At 35.0% G+C, this 12694-nt stretch overlaps 1 protein-coding gene across 1 annotated transcript in view; it reads left to right on the forward strand.

Moving 5' to 3' along the window:
• Nucleotides 1–12694, forward strand: part of LOC114328543 (homeobox protein aristaless) — a 283900-nt gene that overhangs the window by 194431 nt on the left and 76775 nt on the right. The gene's annotated exons all lie outside the window — the stretch shown is intronic.

Genomic DNA, 12694 nt, shown 5'->3' on the forward strand with positions numbered 1-12694 from the left:
CGGAAGAAGACGAATTTCATGGCTGAAGAACCTGAGAGAATGGTTTGGATGCAGCTCAAAACAACTATTTAGAGCTACTGCCTCAAAAATTAAAATAGCTATGATGATTGACAACCTCCGTAGCGGAGATGGCACCTGAAGAAGAAGTTGCTCGTACGTACTGCTCTGAATTATTTTTAAAACGAATATCTGATCTATGGTGGATCTGCCCTTTTTGAATCATCACTGGTATTTACCAAACTGCTCGTTTAAGTGCCTTTCCAGTCTTCTTCTCATGACTCTCGCGAGTACCTTATATGTTACATCTAGAATAGTGATACGTCTGTAGTTTTCGCAGACTGCTCTATATCCCTTCTTATGAATGGAACATAGGTACTACAACCTATCTCAATACTTCCCGCATTTCCTCTTGTTCCCAGATTTTCGTCAGAAGACTATATATCTGCGTTATAACTGCTGTTCCCCCATGCTCATAGGCGTAACCAGGGGGCTTTGGGGGTATAACCCCCTTCCCCCATTTGGATGTACTTTGAGCTCTATACGCTTAACACCATTACTGTTCCATACCCCCCAGAGACCATCAAGTAGTGGTAACCCTCCCTTAGGATCATTCTGGTTACATCTCTGCCCATGCTCGATTAATTCTGCAGTAATACCATTGCTGCCTGCACTATTATTGTTTTTCATGCTATATGTATAAGATGTATCTAATTTCTTCCACGGTTGGTGTCGCCATTGTTCCGCCATGTTGTTAACTTTCTCTACCATTTCCACTTGCCCTCATCACTTCCATCTGGTTCTTTATCTTAAAGCTACCTAACTTCCCCTGCTTAGTGCTTATCTCCTATTAGGTGCCTTTCTTTGCTCTACTTTACCTTTTATTACTATTCTGTTTCTTGCACATTGGTCACTACTCCCCTTTTCTCTCCTGGTAGAAGTTTCTTACATGTTTATTAATACAGGGTGTCCAGAAACTCTACCAACAAACGAAAATAGGAGATTCCTCAGATAATTTTAAGATGATTTAACCCAATCCACTTAGTCCGAAAATGCTAAGGGAGCTAGAGCTATTTGATGATGGCGTCTTGTAATTAGTTTTTCTTAAATACCCCCAGAACGCTTCTATTTAGAAAAACGTAAATTGGCATGCATATTTACCATCCAGAGATAAATCGATTCCATTCATCGTGAATTTATAGTACCGGTCATATGCGCCCGTTTTGGGTAGTGCCACGGTTATTTTATCACATAACTTTTTTGTATTTAATTTTTAAGCATTTTTGACTATCAATTATTAAATTGTGAGGTATTCTAGTACTAAAAGGTACTCTTGCTTTAAGTCCATAGAATACACCTTTTTCTAGATAAATCGATTTGAAAATTTTTCGTTTCTTGAAATAAAAAAAAATTAAAAAAAAAATACTATTTAGAAAAACGCAAACTGGTACGTTTATTTATATTCCAAAGGTGAATCGATTTTATTATTTGCAAATTTCTAGTACCGGTCATATGCGTCCGTTTTGGGTAGGTCAACGGTTATTTTATCGCATAACTTTTTTTTCTTCAATTTGTAAGCATTTTTGACACTAGATTATTAAATTATGAGCTATTCTGGTACTAAAACTTGCTCTTGCTTTTAGTTGGTGAAATACACCGTTTTTTTTTAATTTTTTTCAACTTTTTTTCAAATTTAAAAAACTAAAAATTTTCAAATCGATTTTTCTAGAAAACGGTGTGTCCTACCGACTTAAAGTAAGAGCACCTTTTAATTCTAGAATACCTCAAAATTTAATAATCTAGAGTCAAAAATGCGTAAGCATTAAAGACAAAAAAAGTTATGCGATAAAACAACCGTTGCCCTACCCAAAACGGACGCCTATGACCGGTACTAGAAATTCGCAATAGATGGAATCGATTTATCCCTGGAAGATACTAATTAGTAGATTAGATAATTAGGTAATTAGATAGGATAACTAATTACCAGACGCCATCTTCCAAGAGCTCTAGCTACCTTAGGAAGCATTTTCGGACTAGGTGAATTGGGTTAAATTGACTTAAAATTATCTGAGAAATCTCCAGTCTTCCTTTGTCGGTAAAGTTTCTGGACACCCTGTATGAGGCTCTTCAGTCTCTTGTTTGTTGGTTCATTTTTTAGAAATGGCGTTTAGAATTATAAAATTTCCTATCGAATAAGCACTTAGTTGCCCGATACTCTCTCCTTATTATAACAATTTAAGTATTAATAAATTACCTAATACTAATTAGCAACTTCTCTCTTACCCACCTCAAATGATGAAAGCTTCGATTTGATCGTCAGTTTAAATCAGATCTTAAATCTTTCTTGAAGTAATAATTACCTCTAATGTATATGGTGATAATTTCCTGTACGTATACATGTTCCTATTCATTATACTCGAATGAATTTGCTTTAATGTGCAATCAGAAAACTGCATATGCATCAAAGCTAATTGATTCAATTATGTTCAAAGTCATTTTTATTAAACTACTACTATTCGTAATATTAGATAGACAGGTTCTGCTATAATCTCGTAATCTAAAAGTTATTTGAGAAATCATTCGATTATGTCTGAAACAATTTATTGCATTAATTTCAATTAAAAAGAATCGTTATAATGATATGTTTATTATACATTTTTATTATAGAGTGGGGGTGTAATGCTAATGGGGGTGTAATGGGGGTGTAGTGGGGGCTAGTGGGGGTGTAATGCTAGTTCGCCTCCATGTGGTGCACCCTGGGTAACGCTAAATGAACTAGCAAAAATTTGGCGGCAGACGAACGAAAAACAAAAACAATATCCTGCCAACATCACAGATCACAAACAGAAATCTTATCTATACGTAAACATACGATGGGAACAAATAAAGGTTCTTCTCAGAACCAACTGACTAGAGATCTCGGACCGAGTATCCGAGTCTGTCACCTTAACATCGAGGGCATAAGCCAGGCAAAATGCCAAGTGTTGCAAAAAATCCTACACGATAACGACATTGACCTGGTTGCCATACAAGAGACCCATACTGAAGACAAAGTCCAGCTTGATTTAAGGGGAAAGATACCTGGCTACGATTTACTGGGAGCCACCTATGATAAACATTACGGCGTCGCAACCTACATTCGCTGCAATATAGAAAATGGTTTCCTACTTTCTGCTTCCAATGAAAATAATATACATCAAGTAGTCACCAAGATTGGAGATATTACCGTAGTTAACATATACAAACCTCCAGCCACTACATGGAACCCAGAAGTGCTAAAGACTCATCCACATCCTACTATATACATCGGCGACTTCAACAGCCACCACGAAATGTGGAAGTACACCACGAATGATGAAAATGGGGAGGCACTAGTAGAATGGTCCGAAGAGAAAAACACATATCTAGTTTTTGATGCCAAAGACAGAGCAACATTTAAATCAGCTGCATGGAGAAAAGAATATAACCCAGACCTATGTTTGGTCTCAAAAGATACCAATGACAGACCACTAACAACTGCGAGAAGTGTTCTTGCAGGCTTCCCACATACTCAACATCGTCCGGTGCTTATCACCATCGGAATATCAATTCCAATAATTAGATCATATCCTCGACCCAGGTGGAATCTTAGAAAAGCAAACTGGAAGAAGTTCTCTGAACAACTAGACCGGACCTTGAGCTGGGTCCCTCCAACCAGCAAACATTATGAGAGGTTTGTGGGCGCAGTAATAAGCACTGCCAAGAAAACCATCCCTAGGGGGTATCGCAAAGAATATGTGCCTGGATGGACTGAAAAATGTGAAGACTTATACACGAAGTTTCTCGAAAGTGGTGACCGAGAAATAGCCGATGAGCTTTTACACAACATCGATACAGCTAGACGCCAAAAATGGATAAAGACTGTCGAAAACCTTGACTTCAAAAAATCAAGCCGGCAGGCATGGTCCTTGTTGCGGAAAATTGGAGGAGCTAACCAGCTGGAATCCAGAGAGTCTAAAATGTCTCCTAACAAGGTTGCCTCCCATATAGTATCTCTATCCAGAGCTCCACGAGATCGAACACATACTACCAACGTGAAAAGAGACTTAAGGGCATTAAAACAAATGAACAGAACGAACTCCAAATATTCAGCAAGAATACTTATTTCTGAAATCACACATGCGCTGAAAGAAATGAAATCAGGTAAAGCACCTGGCTTTGATGGTATCCATCCAGAGTTCTTGATACACAGTGGTGCATACACGAAACAGTGGCTTGCAATGTTCTTTAATGATATACTTCAGTCAGGTAACATTCCTTTCTCACTTAAGCGAACTAAGATAATTGCAATTCCGAAACCGAGCAAATCAAACGATAAGCCAGAAAACTACCGCCCCATAGCTCTACTCAGCATGGTATGTAAACTATTAGAAAAGCTTCTCCTCAACAGAATTAGTCACAGGATACTAGAAAATGTCCCCATTGAACAAGCTGGCTTCGGCCCTCATCGAAGCTGTACGGACCAAGTGCTGTCATTAACAACTTTTATAGAAGCTAGTTTTCAAAAGAAACAAAAGACAGCAACAGTATTTATAGATCTAACAGCAGCATATGATACTGTTTGGAGACAGGGATTAATATATAAACTGGCCCGCATTATCCCCTGCAGAAAGATAATTAACCTCATTGACAACATGCTGACCAACAGAGCCTTCCAGGTTATAATGGGAAAGGAGACGAGTAGACAGATGAAACTTAACAATGGTCTTCCACAGGGTTCTGTCCTTGCCCCTTTACTTTTCAGCCTCTATATTGCTGACATGCCTGAAACCGAATCTCGGAAGTTTGGATATGCTGACGACTGGACCCTTGCAACAAGTCACCAATCTTTAGAAACTACAGAAATCACTCTCACGAATGACTTATCCATCCTCAGCGAATACCTTAAGAAATGGAGACTACAGCCAAGTACTACAAAAACTGAAGTATCAGCTTTTCATCTAAACAACAAGTTGGCAAACAGAGAATTGCGAGTGTATTTTAATAACAAGCTGTTAAAACACAATAAATACCCGAAATACCTTGGGGTTACTCTAGACAGAACGCTCACATTCAGAGAACACCTGACGAAAACAGCAGCAAAATTGAAAACACGCAACAATATAATACAGAAACTCTGCGGCACTACATGGGGGTCCACAGCATCAACATTAAGATCCTCTGCTCTTGGCCTGATATATCCGGTGGCAGAATACTGTGCTCCAGTGTGGCTAAATAGCAGGCATACCCACCTGGTCGACACCCAACTAAACCGTACTATGCGTATGATAACAGGCACAATTAAGCCCACCCCTACAATGTGGCTACCTACCCTTAGTAATATAGCACCACCCAACCTACGCCGCGAACATGCATTGGTTAAAGAATATAACAAAATAATGGACAGTCGCCAGCTTCTAGTCCACAACGACATCCCCGATATTCTTGGAAACCGTCTCCGATCCAGGTTACCCCCTCTACAATCTGCTCAAGCGCTGCAGCAATCCAACTTTGACTTAAATACCCGATGGAGAGAAGATTGGGAAAGTAGGACAGATCCGCATTACCATAGTCTACCGGACATCATAGGGAAACCTGGCGAATTTGAACGTCCCCGTAAGATTTGGGCAGCCCTTAATCGAATTCGAACAAACTGTGGAAGATGCGCCGACTCCCTCCACAGATGGGGTAAACTCCCCTCGCCTTCTTGTGACTGCGGCGCTGCAAGACAGACGATCAGTCACATTGTTCAGGACTGCCCACGCAGAGCATACACAGGCGACCCTATAGACTTTGTAATGGCAACCGAAGGGTCAATCGAATATATAAAAAAATTGGACATCTGTTTGTGATGCATTGTATAATGCATAAATCTAAATATATTCTGTGATATACTTAAGCCATACGCTAAATAAAAAAAAAATAAATTATAGAGTGGGCCAAATAAAAGTATCCACCTCGATTTTTGGCAGTATTCATTAGATTTTAAGAAAATGCCGAAACATGTCGATTTTTGATCTAAGGGGGACACATTTTTACGGTACATACATCTGTCATTTGTCAACCCCCTCTCTTCCACATTCCCACCCCTTATTTTTAAATAGGGAATAGGGGTCGTGTGCTAGCTCATTTGAAAGGTTATTCAATTTTCTATTCTGTAATATTAACATTGGCATAATTATTTGTACAGGGTGTCCAAGAAAAAATTATTTTAAATTAAATTAATTGAAACAAAAAGAACAATGTATGTAATTTATTTAATTCAAAATACATTCTACTGCTGTCACAAAACAAAAAAAAATGTTTTTTGGTAAATAAACATTGCTCTTTGCTTAATTTCAATATTCAAGCTGCCACCCATCTGCCTCTTGGTAGGTTGAATATTGAAATTTAAGCAACAAACAATATTTATTTATTAAATAAACATTTTTTTTTTGTTTTCTGTCAGCAGTAGAATGTATTTTGAGTTAAATAAATTACATACATTCTTCTTTTTGTGTCAATTAATTTAATTTAAAATAATTTTTCTTGGACACCCTGTACAAATAATTATGTCAATGTTAATATTACTGAATAAAGAATTGAATATCCTTTTAAATGAGCTAGCACACGACCCCTATTCCCTATTTAAAAATATAAGGGGTGGGGATGTGGAAGGGAGGGGGTTGACAAATGACAGATGTATATACCGTAAAAATGTGTCCCCCTTAGATCAAAAATCGACCTGTTTCGGAATTTCCTTAAAATCTAATAAATACTGCCAAAAATCGAGGTGGATACTTTTATTTGGCCCACTCTGTATATATCTTAACTAGTGGCAGTAATAATCTGTTCGTAAGCTAAATAGAAATAGACTACTATATGACTATCCTAATAATAGCATTACTAAATTTATGTTCTAAAAATATACATTTCGGTTTCATAACGTCTTACGACGTTGTCCGACTCCCAAACGCCACAGTATTCTGTCCTGAGTTAGGTCTTCATTTAGATTTCGAGCGCTAATCGCTTTCCTAACTCCCAGATTCCAGCTCTGTGGTGGTCTTCCTCGTTTTTTCTTCTCTGGGGGTTGCCACATCATAGTTTTTTTTAGGCAATCTTTCGTCTCCCATTCGGCTCACATGCTCATACCATATGAGCTGTTTTCTCTCAATATCTTCAACTATAGTGCCCGCTACACCCATTTGTTGTTTTATTACTGAATTCCTTATTCTTTCAGCCCTCTTGATATTCTCGTCGATCTTTTGATGGCATCCGTTTCCGTGGCTTCGACCTTTTTCTTATATTTCTCGGTTATTCTCCATGTCTCTGCTCCATAAAGTAAGCTAGTTTTAACCATTGTCTCATATATGTTCCATTTTCTTTTCTTTGATATTTCTTTACTCCATAGAACTCCGTTTAGACATGCTCTTCGTGCTTGTATGATTCGATGTTCTATTTCTAGTTTGTCTTTTCCACTACGGTCGAGAATGACGCACAGGTATTTATATTCGTCACATGGATTTATTTTTTTATTGTCTTCGATATCGAGTTGTTCTGATTCAGCGCCAATTGTTCTAAAAAAAACGGATCGGAAAAGCTATTCCGTATGATACACAAAGTGTTTTAAAAAAGACTGAATGGAGAAAACTTACCGGCAGAATGGAGTCAAGCATATATTATGTCATTAATATATTATAAGAAAGGAAATAGAAAAAACTGCAAAAACTATCAAGGAATCAGCATTATATCATCTATAGGCGACTGCATGAAAAGACCATAAAGGAAAAATTAGAAATATATAGGTACACGATAAAATCAGAGAAGACCAGGCAGATGTCACAGCGGGAACAATCACATTTACACGGGAACAACTAATAGAAAAAAGAATGGCCAAAAATAGATCCATCCATCTGGATTTTGTAAATCTAGGGCATATGGCTGACGATATAGTTATAGTGGGCAAAAGTATGAGAGACATGGTGCAGTGTTTTACAAGGCTTGCGGACGCAGCAAGTGAATTAGGACTTGTGGTAAAAGAGAAAAAAACCAAATATATGTTGGTTTCTAAAAACTCCCGAAATATCCAACAGAGAATTCAAATTAACAATCATACCTTTGATATGAGCAAGTCAAGGAATTCACATATCTTGAATGGCTAGTACCTAAACTCAATAAACACGACAAGCGACGAAATAAAAATACGCATAGCAATAATAGTAAACAGAACTGTTCATTAGTGTTCATGGTCTCTATAAACATTTAAAAAAAAAAAGAATGTGTGTGTACTTTGTACGCACGTAAGAAGTTATACTTCTATTATATGATTTAAACGAAATTAATATACTTTTTATTTATATTTTGTTTAAATATTAAACTAATTTATACTAACTACTTCTCAAACATTTTTATTAGAACAGTGCCAAAAATTAAAATAATAAAAGAATAAAACACACACAAACACATTAAACAAGCCACAAATGATGTCTGAACATTAATTGTCGAAAAATTTTTTTAACTAAATACGTATTTTCTGAAAATACAATTATATAATAAATATACTTACAATCATAAAATGTATTAAAAAAAAAAAAAAAAAAAAAGTTTCTATTGGGACTCGAATCAGCGCTGATAAGAGCGGTTGGTATTGGAATTCATTCGCCTTCTCCGCTTAGCCACAGACACTATGTGTCATTATTTACGAAGATCGACTAACTAAACGGATTAAACTTGTGATATTTTGATATTTTGAAAATTGATCAAATTATTTTAATTTTGAATTGAAATGATTTAAAATTGAAAAAATACAACAAAACATATAGTAAAAAAACAATATATTAGGTGAATATTGATAGAAATTTTGATGTTAATCAAATTATATAAATAAAAGTATTACATACTATGTATTTTGGCAGATCAAATAGGTAGGTTTATACCCATGATACATTAACAATTATTACGTACCTGTTGCTTTTAAAAACTATTTAAAAGTCACTACAATATTATAAACTTTTTTGTTTATGTCCTCACAACAATAAAACTAATATATTATACATTTGTTTACCTTTACCTTTACCTCCAAACCACAGCTGCCATATCGGATAATTTTTGACATGTCATTTGAACATCCAATCAGAACAAAGTTATAATGCGCATGCGCCGGGCTGATAGGTTTTAACATATAAAAAAATCACCCTCTATCGCCGCTAAAGAAGTATAACTTCAATAAAAATATAAAACGTGCAGTAAAGCTCAATGTATCCAAGATCTTAACAAGACCGGTTTTGATATATGGGGCTGAAACGTGGACCTTATCTCAAAGTGATGAAAGACTTCTTGGTATTTTTGAGAGAAAAATTCTTAGAAAGATTTTTGGGGCCGTAAATGAAAATGGGCTATGGCGTCGAAGATACAACTGTGAACTGTATCAGTTATACACCGATCCAGATACATGTTGTGAAATTCGTTAAAGTGCAGAGACTTAGATGGGCTGGACACATTGCTAGGATGTCAGATAACGAATACGGTACTTGACTGCTTGCCCGAACTCCGCTATCGCGTCGATCGGGTCAACGGCAGCCGCGTGCGGGAAAGTATCACTTTCCGCACTAGTTAGGAAATAGTTATTTTCCTAACTAGTGCGGAAAGTGGTCCTTTCACGCTCGAGACTGCCGTTTACCCGAACGACGCGATAGCGGAGTTCGGGCAAGCAGTCGAGTGCGGGGAAGACACTTTCCACATGAGTTAGGAACAATATTTTTTCTAGGGCCGTACGTTTGGAAAAAGCCACAAAAAATAGAGTTATATTCTCCTTTTCATGAACATTTTTCAGTGCGTCACAAATTATAGAAAAAAAGGTAAGTCCGTGATAATACACATTTATGACATTTATTCTAACGTGACATTTTTGTTAAATCTGACAGTTGTCAAATTTTATTTTCAATTTGGAATAAAACCAAATCATTTGTGTCTATTGCATTTATAAAATGGTATTTTCTTTCATTTGTATATTCTTATAAATTGTACAGATTATATTGATAATATTATTATTTTATTTAATAAATAATTCTTTTTTGATTATGGCGCCATCTATCGACAACTAGAATAATCACCGAACTAGAATAATTACCAAAGTATTCAAAGACGTGCCTTTTTTTTCTGTCACATACAATTTAATGCGTTAGAGAGAAATCGAAAAACTGTGACGCACTGAAAGATGATCATGAGAAAAAGAATATCAATTTTTATTTAGAAATGAAAATACACAAATTAACTCTTTGGCAAGGTTGTCAAAACCAAACTTTCAATATAATGGGTTACCACGACGACGATATTGGTTTCCACGACGACTATTCAAAACCATTGTAATTTTCTACTGATCTGACTTTTAAATATTACGTCAAAATAATTTTATTTCATCGAATTATAGCGCTGATTTCATTAAAACATGAACATAATACGATAAATTTGACATAAATTATTAAATAATATCTAAATATTAATTTATTGCATGTATTATAATATATTATAATGCCATATTACAAGGTATTTTACTTTTAAGCAAAAAATTTACTTCACGCCCACCGTACGGGAAAGTGCAACTTTCGGAAACGAAATGCGTGCGTGAATGTGGCTCTTTTAGCCGGCGTTATCGAAATGCCTCCCACTTTTTCAGGTAAATATTTTCATACATGAAATGCCTCCCAGGTACAATCGAAATGCCTCCGTTTCGTTAATCATTTAGGCTTATATTTTGTCTATTTAATCTCTGTTTAATGACACAATGTTGCCAAATCATAATTTAAATAGGTAGTATCTATCTATTTTGATTTTTCTAATTCTTCATGCAGTGTACATAAAATTTGTTTCACATAAATATTTCACAGTACGACATATTTCTTTTTAGAAAAGAAAGTTGTTACCCGACAATCTAATATCTAGCATTTCTGGGTAATTTCAATTCCGATTCTAAGCTCTTCAATATTTATACATAATTCCATTTTATAATTCCATGAATAGGCACTTTTACCTTAATCATTTTGTTTGTTTATATTATTTTTTTAAATTGTGCTAATGGGCTAAATGTTGTATAAATACGTGAAAGTTTATTAGTTCCTGCATCAGTCAGTTCGTCAATTTCAAGATCAAATTGTGATCAATCAAATCCGAAATAATGGAATCAACGGTAAGTGTCAGTCAAAAGGGCAAACCTTTATTATCAATTGATGGTTTTACATTCGGTTTTCAAATGTTGGCCAAAGATACAGTAAAACGGTGGATATGAACTAAAAAAACCTGCAAAGAATTTGTGAAAACCCAGGGATGTGAAATAGGGATAAAGTTTGGAATGAACACTCTACATCCTTACAAAGAATCACAAACCCATGCGAAAGTTTTCATTCCAGGTAAAAATTCTTCTTTCTACTGCCCTCATCCTAACATTAATAATTTTATTGATATAATTTTAGAATTTCAAATAAATACCTACATGAATTCTGTTTCGACACCAAAAAAATTGTTGCGGAAAGTACAGCAAAAATAAATTTTCTAAATGAAAAAATTTTAGAATTAAGAGAATGTAAAATACATAAATAGATAAGAAGTGGTCAAAGCAGTATCATATAAATTTAGGAAAAATATTTTGTAATTTTATACTTCTGTACACATTTTGTAATATTTTCCAAATAAGTTTTTTGTGATGATGTTATTTTTAATAAATCTATAAAATACTTATTATGTTTTTGTATTTTTTGTTAAATTATTAATAACAAAAAATAATGGTTATTATAAAATATATTATAATGGTTATAAAACTAATTACATATGTATAAGTTAGATGAAATTTATAAATACCGCCAAGTGTCAATAATGTTTAATACATAAAGGTTGAAAATAAAATAAATAACAAAATACCAATTTTGCCAAAAATTTACAAAGAGACGAAGATGTGGCAACGTCTCACGTTCATATAAAGATTAGAAGCATATGTAATTTATTTAAAGCTTGGGAGGCAATTCGTATGTGACCATTTTAGCGACAGGTAAGAAAACCTTTTTCGGGAGGCATTTCATATGCGGCCCTTTTAGCACGGCGCGCGGTAGAAAAATAACTATTCCGTACAGTTATTTTTCGTTTCCAGTCAACGGCTAAGTATAAGGAAATATCGAACATTCTTTGAAAAAGAATATCTAAATTCCTGACCGATTTTCAGAAAAGTATATTTTTTACTCGTGTTTTTGACCCTTTAATTCGTCATCTTTTGTTCTTTTTTCAGTTTTAAATTGTTTATTACTCGAATAACGATTCTTTTTGTTTAGAATGATCCAAAAATCTGAAATAATATGCCGGGTCGATTTTTTTTTAAATTGATAAAACAAGTCATTTTTTAATTATTAATTAATTATAGTGTGGACAGAATTATATCGGGCACCCCTTGTTTTTATGATCAATTACATATCAAATAATTTTTATCCATTAAACAGATAGGTGCAGATTGACCTTATATCGGATCCTCTAGCTACTAGGTAGGTACTAACTAGCCTGTTCTTACTTAGTTGACATTGTCCAAGCATCTATAAAATACTCACAGTTCGAACATTAAAAAACGACAGAAAATAAACGGTTTTATTGTAGTTCTGAGGAACATATTAATTTTCATTTCTTTGAAACTCCGAACAGGCTCAGGCATTCCGAAGCGTAT

This window comes from Diabrotica virgifera, chromosome 6 (assembly GCF_917563875.1).
Source record: "Diabrotica virgifera virgifera chromosome 6, PGI_DIABVI_V3a".
In the NCBI taxonomy this organism is placed as follows: domain Eukaryota; kingdom Metazoa; phylum Arthropoda; class Insecta; order Coleoptera; family Chrysomelidae; genus Diabrotica; species Diabrotica virgifera.